Source organism: Pinus tabuliformis, chromosome 1_2 (assembly GCF_031772625.1).
Source record: "Pinus tabuliformis cultivar Carrire ecotype Pingquan chromosome 1_2, CPIR1, whole genome shotgun sequence".
NCBI lineage: Eukaryota > Viridiplantae > Streptophyta > Pinopsida > Pinales > Pinaceae > Pinus > Pinus tabuliformis.
The window spans coordinates 1,241,772,256-1,241,785,253 of NC_142298.1; the positions used below are offsets into that span (position 1 = coordinate 1,241,772,256).

General features: G+C 38.6%; 1 pseudogene; it reads right to left on the reverse strand.

Moving 5' to 3' along the window:
• Window positions 1-9,600: 9,600 nt before the first annotated feature.
• LOC149210744 (polyamine oxidase 7-like) lies at window positions 9,601-11,202 on the reverse strand (annotated as a pseudogene).
• Between the last annotated feature and the right edge of the window lie 1,796 nt (window positions 11,203-12,998).

Genomic DNA, 12,998 nt, shown 5'->3' on the forward strand with positions numbered 1-12,998 from the left:
TCATTTATAAGCTAGATGGAAGTACCTAGATTAATGAAGCGATGAAAACATGTGAAGATACAACTGAATCCCCTCATTTATTGAATCAGTGACTAGGAGATATGAGCAAGAGAGGACTACAAGTACTTATGAACCACAAATTACTTCCAAATTTCAAATCTATAAATCTTAATTTATGCAAGCATTATATGTTTTGAAAGAAATGTAGAGATAAATTTAAAGTAGGTAGTCATGTTAGTCAAGGAATTCTTGAATATATTCATTGTGATGTTTATGGAGAATCTCCTACTCTCTTTTTTTGGAGGATCGTCAAATTTTGTAACATTTGTAGATGATTTCTCTAAAAAAAGTGTAGATACGTTTTGAAAAGAGAAGTTGATGTGTTTAACACATTTAAACTATTTCAACTAAGGTAGAAAATAAAATTGGGAAAACAAACAAATTTTTAAGATAGATAATGGAGGTGAGTTCAGTTCTTTTAAATATATATTGGAAAGAAACTGGGATAGTGAGACACAAAGCCATTACATATACTGCCCAACAAAATGACATAGAAGAATGACATAGAAGACAGCATGAAGATGACTCTTCTAGAAAGACCAAGAAACATGCTCAACAATGCCAATTTGCATCAAGAGTTGTGGACATAAAGTAGTCAATACAATTTTTTATCTTGCAAATTCATTACCATCAGTCACAATAATTTGTAAAATCCCTAAATAGATATGGAAAGGTCATTCCAATGATTATTTAAATTTAAATATTTTTCGTTGTGAAGTGTGCACTCTTACTCTTAATAATAAGCATTCTAACTTAGGCCATGAAGAATGATATCTTCGATGTGCATGATGATGTTGCTAAGGGATATATACTTTTTGGGCTCCTACTACCAATAATATTATCGTCAACAAAGATGTGATATTTGATTAATCTCCCCTCATTAAGTCAGAAAGTGTATAAGGTCCTTTGAAACAGGGATATGTGCAAAAACATAGGGCATTAAATGAAGATATTCAGGTGGAAACCTAACTATCTATAGACATGAGTAACAAAAAAGAAGCTTTTAATGATAAACAAGTCATAAATGCTAAAGAGATTCAAGAAAATGCCTAACAGAGAGAAACCCTCCTAAAAGGTATAGCAATGTTACTTCACATGTTGTTTTGGTTATCGATGATAAGGAACCTTCTTATTATCCGAAAGTAATAGATGTTATCAATGATTCCAAATAGAAAGTGGAAATGCAAAAAAAAATGGATGTCTTGGAAACAAATAAAACTTGAGACATGTAAAAGTTTCTAAAGTTAGAAAGGTTGTTGTATGTAATGGGTCTACACATTGAAGGAAGGAGTTGATGGTAACATTGAGAGATATAAAGCTAGAAAATTCACAAAAAGTTACTATCATATGGAATGCATTGATTTCTATAAAACATTTTTTTTCAATTATTAAATTTGTGTTGGTACTAGTTTTTCTATTTAATTTAGAATTAAAATAATTATATTTGAAAAAAATATTTTTATATGGATATTTAGAGCACAAAAATTTGTGCAAAATTATAATAAAATATTTATTAGTTTGTAAATTCAAGATATCATTCTATTAGCTAAACCAATGACTTATTGACCAATCACAGAAATTTTGATATAATACTCCATTTAAATAAATAAATATATTTGTATTATTTAAAAAAAATTAAAATAGAGTTAAAAAAAATTGTTTCGATTTTTCTTTTTACTTTTTATTTTTTTATTATTTGTAATTTGGTTAAAATTTCTTTGAAACTTCACACTTAAATGGCGCTATCGTGTTGAGGACGTATTGAGCAATGTGATGTTCAACACAGAAATAATGAATTTGTTGCAATTGATGTAGACTGCACCAACAACCACCAAACTTCTTGTTCACAACTGTGGATTGATCACACCAATGACAGCTTCACAGAGGCTTTTACATCTCCGGGTCTGCAAGCGCAAGGACATACGATCAACTGAGACTCTGAAAACAACGATCTCGGCTGGACAGTCACCATTCCAGCTCTTGTTGAGATCAGCGACTCGTTGAAAGGGAAAAGTGAAAAGTGAAATCTAATATGAAAAATGGTTTTACTTTGGTTCAGATGATAATGTCAATGTAAAATGGTTTACTTTGGTTCAGATGGTAATTTCAGAAATTGGCTTCTTGTTAAAAGAGGAGGTATCCTTCATTTATCATTGATACTAACCGAGCCATGAGTAGCCATTCCAGAAACTGTTCTCGACTCCAAATATGAGTCAATCCGCTTGAACTTTCTGCCTGTAAGGACTCTGGACACCACATATCTCCACAATGGTATGATATTGTCCACTTTGGGCCTAAGCCCTCATGGATTTGCTTTTGGACTTACCCCAAAAGGCCTCATACCAATGGAGATATTTGTCCATCCTTATATACCCATGATCTTCCCCACTTCTAGTCAATGTGGGACTATTGGTCGTATACCCAACAATCCTCCCCTCGAACAAAGGACCATCGAGCCTCCCCTCAAACGATTATCCATCCGTCCACTCTCTACCAACCAGGATTCTCCGCTCCAATGCGTTGGAAGCACACGCCTTACATGGAAGCACCACCTGCCTCGAGAGCTTGCTCTTCCCAGGTCAACTCCTCTTCACCGTGTTGGGACCAGGACACGTCCATGAAGAATCCGGAGCACACCGCCTGTCTAACCGAGCTCATCCACGGATCCCATCGTCATATTACCGGGGCCCACCACCTTCGTTCGACATTCCGAGAATTCATCCACTTGGCTAACTTCGGGGCATGGCTCTGATACCACTTGTTGAGTTAATAGCAGAGAAAGAAAGAACATCAAGAACAAAATGAGAGAGAAGACCAAGAAATAGAAACTGAAATGTGAATCTGTTTTATTCGATGATCAATTTCCTCCATGACATTCGATATATTCATGTCACTACCGTTACATAACTAAAAATTTATTCGTTACAAAGAAAACTGTTTAACTACATTTGATAACCAAAGTTCGTTGTCAAACTAACAAACTCCACCTTGACAACAACTTTCCCATTCATCATCTTTCCTGCAAGCCAAGAGAAGCTAAACACCACCGCAACTTCTCTACTGTAACTGGCTTTGTGAATATGTCTGCACAATTTTCTCGTGTGTGGACCTTTTTAAGAGCTACTTTTCCACCATCGATCACATGTCTCAGAAAATGATATCTCACATCAATGTGCTTGGTTCTGCTGTGATAGGCAGGGTTTGTGGCCAAGTGAATAGCACTTTGACTGTCACAAAGTACACTCACTTTCTCCTGCGTTCTTCCAATTTCATCGAGCAAACCCTTTAACCAGATTGCTTCTTTACTGGCATCTGAAGCAGCTATATATTCAGCTTCGGTAGTGGACAATGCAACCGTGTCTTGAAGCTTTGACATCCAACTAATTGCTCCACCTGCAAGAGTAAAGACGTAACCTGTAGTAGATCTTCTTTTGTCCAAATCACCTACATAGTCAGCATCTACATATCCGCAGACTGATCCATCACTACCATTAAAGACGATGCAATGATCTCTTGTGCCTCTTAGATATCGAAGCACCCATTTCACTGCTTGCCAATGTTCTTTACCTGGATTTGCCATGAACCTGCTGACAACTCCAACTGCATGTGAAATGTCAGGTCTTGTAGATACCATCGCATACATTAAGTTGCCTACCGCATTTGCATATGGTACATGAGACATATACTGCTTTTCTTCATCAGCTCTAGGACTCAAAACCGAAGAAAGCTTAAAATGGGAAGCTAGGGGAACATTAACAGGTTTCACATTATTCATAGAGAACTTTTCAAGTACCTTCTCCACGTACTTCTGTTGTGATAACCAAAGCTTACCATTTTTTCTGTCTCTGTGTATCTCCATGCCCAAGATATGTTTTGCTGCTCCAAGATCCTTCATATCAAACGCCCTAGAGAGTTGAGCCTTTAACCTGTTGATCTCTTCCATGCTTTTGCTTGCAATAAGCATATCGTCAACATACAAAGCTAAGATAATGAATATGCCATTGAAACTTTTGAAGTACACACAATGATCATACTCACTTCTTATAAAGTTCTGGCTCACCATGAAGGAATCAAACTTCTTGTACCATTGTCTGGGAGACTGCCTCAGACCATACAATGATTTCCTGAGCTTGCAAACTAATCTTCTGCTGCGACCTCGTACAAAACCTTCTGGTTGTTCCATATATATCTCTTCGTTCAAATCACCATGTAGAAAAGTTGTTTTAACATCTAACTGTTCTAACTCAAGATTAAGCAACGCAGTTAGTGCCAACACAGTACGTATAGAAACAAGTTTTACAACTGGAGAAAAAATCTCATGAAAGTCTATACCTTCAACCTGAGAATACCCTTTTGCTACCAGTCTCGCCTTATATCTCTCGATACTACCATCAACTTTCCGTTTCAGCTTGAAGACCCATTTACATCCAACAACACTTCTCCCTTCAGGAAGCTCTACAAGATCCCAGGTATTGTTCTTGGCTAAGGAGTCCATTTCTTCTTCCATAGCCTTTTTCCATTTTTCGCTATCTGTATCATCTATCAATTCTTGATAACAAGACGGTTCCCCATCTTCAGTAACCAAAGCAAAAGATGAAGCAGAATCTTCATACCTTTTGGGAGTTTTCCTTTCCCTTGTTGATCTTCTCAGAGTAACTGGTTGCTGAACTGGTTCAGAAACTTGCACTGGTTCAGAAGCTTCAACGGCTTCCTTTGTGTCTTCAACACCTTTGTCTCCAGAAGTCTCTCCTTCCTTTCGACTGTCACCGAAAGATCTAGCCTCCAACTAAACTCGTTGACACGGCGATACCTGTTCCTGTTCAATTCTTTCAACATTTGATTTTAACAAAGAGGATTCATCAAATGTTACATCTCTACTAATGACTATCTTCCGCAATGTAGGATCCCACAACCTATATCCTTTCACTGCATAGTCATATCCAACAAAGACATAACATTTCGACTTTGGATCTAACTTTGAACGCTGATTTTTCGGAATCAGAGAATAAGCATCACAGCCAAATATCCTCAAATGAGAATAGTCACAAGACTGACCTGTCCAGACTTCTTCAGGAATTTTACAATCAATTGCTACTGAGGGTGATCTGTTAACTAAATAACAAGCAGTAGATACTGCTTCCGCCCACAACTCCTTTTGCAAGTTAGCATTGCTGATCATACTTCTGGCTCTTTCCATAAGAGTCTGATTCATACGCTCAGCAACACCATTTTGCTGAGGAGTATAAACAGCAGTTTTGTGCCTAACAATGCCCTCATCCTTACAGTATTGTTCAAACTCAACAGAAGTGAACTCACCACCATTGTCAGTTCTTAGACATTTAATAGATTTGCCTGTTCTTTTCTCTACCATTACTTTAAATTGTTTAAAGACATTGAAAACATCAGCTTTCCTTTTTAGCATATAGACCCAAACTCTACGAGAGTAATCATCAATGAACGTTAAAAAATACAATGCACCTCCATATGACATAACAGGGGAAGGCCCCCACAGATCAGAATGAATGTAGTCTAAAACATCTTTACTATTATGATTGCCAACTTTAAATCTATGTTTACACTGTTTCCCATACACACAATGTTTACAGAAATCTAAATTCAAGGATTTCAGACCGGGAAGAGATTTACATTTCATCAGTATGTGAAGACCTTTCTCGCTCATATGACCCAAACGCTGATGCCACAGACGAGTACCTGCTTCTTCCTTTTCTGACGCAACCGCTGCTTCACCGACCTGAGTACTTCCTTTTAACCTGTAAAGATTCCTGACCTTCTCTGCCTTCATAACCACAAGGGCACCTTTGAAGACTTTCAAGACGTCATCCTGACCTGTAAACTTATAACCATCTGAATCCAACACTCCCAAAGAGATTAAATTTTTCTTCAAATCAGGTACATGTCTAACACTAGTTAATGTCCTAACTGTGTTATCATACATTTTAATCCTGATATCTCCCATCCCAACAGTCTGACATGACATATTGTTACCCATAAACACAGAACTACCGTTTACATTTTCATACGAAGTAAACCAGTTTCTATGTGGGCACATATGATGCGAAGCACCAGAGTCTAACAGCCAGCTATCCAAACTCTGAGAGACATTACATTCAGGTGAAGTTTCATCAATCATACACAAATCTTCAGCAGATAAAACTTCGTCTACAATACCTGAATCAGCCTGATTTGCTTCGTTCTTCAGGTTTTCGGATTTCTTTCGTTTCCAACAGTCCTTCCTCAAGTGTCCAACTTTACCGCAGTTCCAACATTTTGCCTTACACTTTTTGCCCTTCGATTTCGACCTGGAAGACCCTCTTGGTTTGTCTCCTCTTTCCTTTGAGCGTCCTCTAGCGACCATGGCTTCTGATGCCGTTGTATCAGTGCTGGATTTCCTTCGTACCTCTTCAGACAGAAGAGCTCCCACGACTGAATCAAACTTCAAAGAATCAGCAGAGCTGAAGCTGATTGAGGTTACGAAGTGATCCCATGATTCAGGCAGAGAACACAGCAAGGTTATGGCTTTATCTTCTTCATGTATTTTTACTTCCATATCTGTTAATTGACAAATTAGTGTATTAAAAACATTCAGGTGTTCTGCAACGCTTGAACCTTCTTTCATTCGAAGACTGTATAATTGTCGTTTCAGATAAATTCTGTTGGTTAATGATTTTGTCATATAAAGAGTTTCAAGTTTTTCCCACAAACCTGACGCCGTGGTCTCTTCAACGATGTTGAAGAGAACTTCATCCGCTAGACATAGCCAGATGGTACTGAGAGCTCGGGCATCCAAGTCCTCCCAGTTTCCAAAGAGCAAAATTGCTCTTTCCGGTGAACTTCTCCACCTCGAATCTTGCATTCGACATCTTGGCCATTTTCCCTCCTTCCTAGGATTTCAGGCTTTTAAAAAAAAATAACAAATTGCTCTTTCCGGTGAACTTCTCCACCTCGAATCTTGCATTCGACATCTTGGCCATTTTCCCTCCTTCCTAGGATTTCAGGCTTTTAAAAAAAAATAACTTCCCCCTTGCAAACTTGTTCTTCTACAATATTTAAAAAAAAACAACAACAACACCCTTTCCCTTTTCCACTTTGGGCCTAAGCCCTCATGGATTTGTTCTTGGGCTTTACCCCAAAAGGCCTCATACCAATGGAGATATTTGTTCATCCTTATATACCCATGATCCTTCCCACTTCTACCACTTCTAATAAATGTGGGACTTTGTTCGTATACCCAACACTGCCATGAGAGTCAGCGTAATTATCCTCATTCATAATGTTGAATATAGGAAAACGTAAATAATAAACCCTTTTTAATCAAAAGATTTTTTTTTCCTTTTTTTTACATCTCATTTAACCTCAACTTTGGGATGTTATGGTGAGATTGTCCGCGATAATATTGGTAATGTCGACAGCATTAACGTGGGAATTAACCTTTCACTTATCTACACTGCCCTGAGCCGCCTGAACCTTTACGAATCAACAAGTCGACTTCAAGCCAACTTCCTCAATGTTCAAATAATTTTGCCCTTAATGGCCATGGCTGGGAGCATGCATCGTCATTGAAGACTTGGAATGGCTTGAAGCTAACAAGAATGGAAAAGTCGCAGAGTAACCATCGCTATACCTATGTGTATTACGTCGTTGTCGTGTCTAATCATGAAAGCCCCATCGCCAGCTTTAGCAGGCGGACAATCGACAAATAGTGCACAAAGGTACCAGTATTGATCTCTATCAATTTGTGTTGCACGAGCGAGATTATGGGTGGTGGGTCGGACTCGGGCGTAGCCTACATCAATCCGTTCCGTATTCATTATTCGGATTCTCGCAGGTTTTTTCTTAATGATTTGGACTAAGGACTTCTTCGATTGCACCATCATTTAGCAAATCAAGCTCCATCAAACTAATAACAACCGAAACAAATTGAATAGCTTTACGTACCAGTCCCTGTAGAATCCTTACCTGGTAATGGTTTAATGGGCTGGGACGTCCCTAATCCTTCACTATTCCTATGCCAACCTCCTTCAGAATCATGAATCTTTAGACCAAAACTAATCCTGAAACCAAAGCCCATTACCGCCGCGCTAATTCAATGAACCTTACTGACCCTGACTCGCCGCTTATCAATACCTTAAGACAATGAATCCTTCCTAAATGCACATCCCGCCATCATGACTACTGCAGCGGCAATCATTCCTTCCTTGTGCGGCCGATTCAACAGGTCAGTGAAATGATTATTAGGAGTCGTCTAACGAGCGGCAATCATTCCTTCCTTATCCCGGCGATTTAACAGGTCGAGGGGAGGAATGGTCTCAACTGTCAAAAGTGGTTTGAATTTGGGTAAAAAAATTCAAAAAATCTTCTAAAAGTGATTTGAATTTGGGTAAAAAAATTTAAAAATCTGATAAAAACATTGAACTTGTTTTATGGTGGAAATAAATTTAGCATAATCAAAAAATTCTAATAGGGTAGAAATAAATTTAACATAATCAAAAAATTCTAATACTATAACTTAGATTTATAAAAATTCTTGCCAATTTTTTTCCAATACAGGAAAGCACCTCTTCCACCTCGTACCTCGCAGGTTACCACTGCGAGAACGATCTTGCAACTCTTCCACCTCGTTAGACTACGCAGATTACTACTACTGAAACGATCAGGTTTTGTACAATGTCTTAAAAATTAATGATGCGCAGTCTCCCAGAGAAACCGACCATGGTTCATTCAACTCTCCTGCGATTACCCGCCCTTGCCACCATGGTGTCATCTCCCAGGCTTTACCCCTTTATTACACCGAAGGGGTTCCTTCTATGAAGTTTGTTGGGCAAAAACTGTTCATCCCCAGCAATCCTAAGTCGTCATTATTGTTGTCCTCCTTCCTATGCCTGTTGTTGCTTCTTCGACTAGGTGTTCAGGTGTTCATCTGCCTCTGGCTAACGAATTCTTAAAAAGGACCTGTTGGGTTCCCACTGCCTCTTGGACAAGTCCGCCATGGTCAAGGGTTCAAACCCTCTGTTCACACTCTCCACCATGGAATTCCAGCGGCAGTGGCTAATGAAAGTGCCTGTCCTCTGGCTCATGCCCTCCACCATGGAGTGCCCGTCCTCTGCTCATGCTCTCCACCATGGAGTCCTCTGCTCATGCTCTCCACAATGGAATCCCAGCGGCAATGGCTCCACCATGGAATTCCAGCGGCAATGGCTGATGAAAGCGCCCGTGGAAGGATGAGACAGGATGAGCAGCTGCGGTGCCCATCCTCTCATCACCATACCTCGCCTGTAGCTGTCGCGTTCAAATCATTCCAGCAGCAGAGACTGCGAGGAGCTCCTCTCATTGTCAGTCTCCGGCGGAGTATGCAAAACCCAAATGAAGGATTTCCCGCTACCTTGGAGCCCGAATGCGAGTTCTCGAATCTGGGCAGCGGACAAAAAGTTCCTGCTCCCGAACGAAACACAAGGTACTCTGGAACATAAATTCAATAAGATATTTTCAACCTGCAGGAATTTCGTTCGGCAACAGGAATTTTCAATAAGATATTTCTGCTCTGGTATCATTGTCAGGGTGTCGTTCTATGCGTCGGGTTCGTCGTCTGTAACAGTTACCATTAGAAGGTTTCCACCAGGGTATTCATTTTCCAAGTGCTGCGGAAGGGAAAAATGTACATCACATATTTATCAGCTGAATGATTTCAAGTCTAGCTGTTTCTGTGGAAAAACGCATTAAGTACTAATTACCTGCCAGAAATTGTAATAACCCCTTTTTTTCATGACTGTAAATGAAGAACTCATTGCCAGGTACAGTGACTGTAAATGAAGAACTCAGTGCCAGGTACAGTGGGCTAGAACTTTGATGGAAATTTCATCAATATTTTGCAGTAAATAAGTATATCAAAATCATAGCTGCAGGTTTTTATGGAGTAGAGTTATAATTTCACCAAATAAAGCAGAAAGCGGATCGAGTGACTTCATGTAAAATTTGATACAGAAAGTAGATATACATATAGGAAAATCAGGTTTAAAACTAATGAGTTTCGTTTGAAAAACCCCTAAACTGATAGAAACAATAGAGCTTCCGCAATATATGTTGAACCGTCCTGTGTCAAAATCTTGACACCTTTCTCTGTATATTCGATTTCTTTAACGATCTGGACCATGTGATCATCAACAACAAAATACCTTTACTAAACGTGTGTTTCAGCACAAAAAAAATTAAAGGATACATATGCTTTATCAGAGGAGCCTACCTTCGTGAGTTTGGGTTGTCCGATACGGTTCCCGTTATGAGATTCAAGGAATTCTTGGGCTAACTTGTGAACAATATATTCGTATCCTCGCCTGTTGGCCACGAAATATTCATCATCCCCATAGTATTTGAATGTTGCAATAGGTTCCACATTCTTTAAGCTCATCAATCTTGGAGGTTCTGCACATCCAAATGCAATCTATTGTTTTTTAGATTGGTCATTTATTTGATTTGAGCACGAATCATTTTTAGATCAGTATTTCAAATGTCAAACACCAAATAATTGGTGAGACCAAATAAGAACCTGCAATTTCGAAATCGTAAAAGTAGTAATCGATGGCCATCTCCAAAGGCGTTACTGGCACGCTGCAAAATTTTATTAATCAACATTATCGAGCCCATATTGTGCAAGTTAATATCAGGTTATAGCTCATCATTTTATGACTATGTGAACAAGTAAAATATACAGAGGGATTTGCTAATCGTCTTACTGTCCAAATGCCCATTGAAATGCCAAAATCGAAATATCTTCTTTGCCACTCTTGTGAAACGATTTAGGGAGACTTGAACTGAAGTCGGATGATGTTGTTGCCAAACCATATGGTCGTGCTACCTCTGACTGTGGCAGAATACCTCCTCTGTAAAACAAAAATATTTTACAGAAACAGAGTAAATGACAGATCTTGGCATAAGATGTTGATTATCGTTAGAGGTTGCTTACTCTTGATGATAGATATTGTAACTGAGTTTGCTCCAGTCATAATAGAAAGTCTGACGTTTGTATTTCTGAGTTATAGATCATATGGGGTTCATGTGTTTCCCTCCAACGCCCTCTACCCATTTGGCTCCCACCTCTACTGCATACCCTCCTAGGGTTTCCTTGTGCAATCGTTAAAAACTGTAAGATTCAAAGAAATGTCAATTTGTAAGTGATTAGGACGTTCGGGATCGTTCACAGTTGAGAGATTATATGTAGCTTTTTCCCATGTGAATGACAAATGGTCGAGATTCCATGCCACCTGTAATAGTTGGAGGAGGACAGGGATGTCTTGTTACAAAAGTGTCGAGAGCATCAGCCTCATCATTCACTTTTGGTGGTTCCAGAATGTCATGTGTCATATGGAACTGTTAGACTTTTTTTTACAGATCTTATTTTAGACGATTATTCGTATTATAAAATATTACTTGAGAGACTTTTTCCTGAAATGTAGATAATGTTCAGAATCATTCTACTATAAGCCTAACAAAAAAACCAAAGAAATTACATCGATCACTAGATATATAAAAATATAGTGATTATGAGTTTTATTAAAAATGATATAAGCATAACAAAAAAAACCAAAGAAATTACATCGATCACTAATCACTAGATATATAAAATACAGTGATTATGAGCTTTATTAAAAATCCATAACTTGTAGATGGATTAAAAAAATCAAATTGACGATTTGAACTTAACATTTAATCCTTGAACTCGACCACTTCAGTAGAACTCTATCCAAGCAGACACTAAACATTGGCAATCTGAAAACAAGCCAAGATACGGTCTAAATTTAAAAATATAATCTATATTTACATAGGTGTATAGAGTGCCTAACAACTACCAATAAACTGTATGGCATCGATGAACTCAAGAACCTGCATGCACTACCGAAGTTGAGGACCTCCATTGTACCATAGGTGTATAGAGTGCCTAACAACTACCAATAAACTGTATGGCATTGATGAACTCAAGAACCTGCATGGCACTACTGAAGTTGAGGACCTGCATTGCACCTCAACAATTAACAATCCTAAATTTCTTTCCAAATGTCCAACTTTCTTGGTGACTAAAATCCTCTATAAAGGAACCAAATATCTACAGTGATGCATTGTAATCCATCACCTTCACCACTCCATCTGCTTTAGCTTTTCAGTGGAATCTCTTGGGGAATGAACACCATTCCCCTTGGTTGTTTTTTTTAACTTGTGGTGATGACCTATGAGTATGTGGAGAGCCAGTATGTTGATTCCCATTAGAAGTTGGAAAAGAGTTTCTTCTCCTTGCAGGACCAAACTCTTGGACATCTAGACTTGAATCTGGACAATTAACAGCACGAGATTTGGCTTTAGCTGACACAGTGGGAGCCATGTAATTTGGAAGAGATGTGCTTCCTTGTGAATCATTTTCTAAATGATCAGCTTTCCTAGAGCTATATGAACTTCGTCTTCTAGAAACGACTGAATTTTCAAGACTACTTTTGATAGCTGACTCAAGCCTCTTATGCTTGGTACGAATGGCGTCACCACAAGAAATGACGCCTTGTTGTGTTGACACATTTTCTGGCTTATTGCTTTCGAGTGAATTGCTTGTTGGCTCGTCTTATTGGTTTCAGGTGAACAACTTATTGACTGATGAATTGGGGATGTTCCCTGAACAAAAGGAATGGAATCAAATTTTGTATTTGATAGCTTATCCAAACTACAATCATGCTTCTCAGCTTCAGCTCGAGCCTGAAGTTGAACTGAAGGGGAGCCCAAGTTTGAGCTCGATACAATGACTGGCTAAATTTGAACAAAATCCATAACTGAGCTCAATGTACCTTTATTACTCTTAGCTTCAACTTTAGGCTGATTTCAGACATAATCCATATCCAAAGTTAAAGTCCTTCTAAAGCTATCAGTGGATTTCTCAGCTTCAA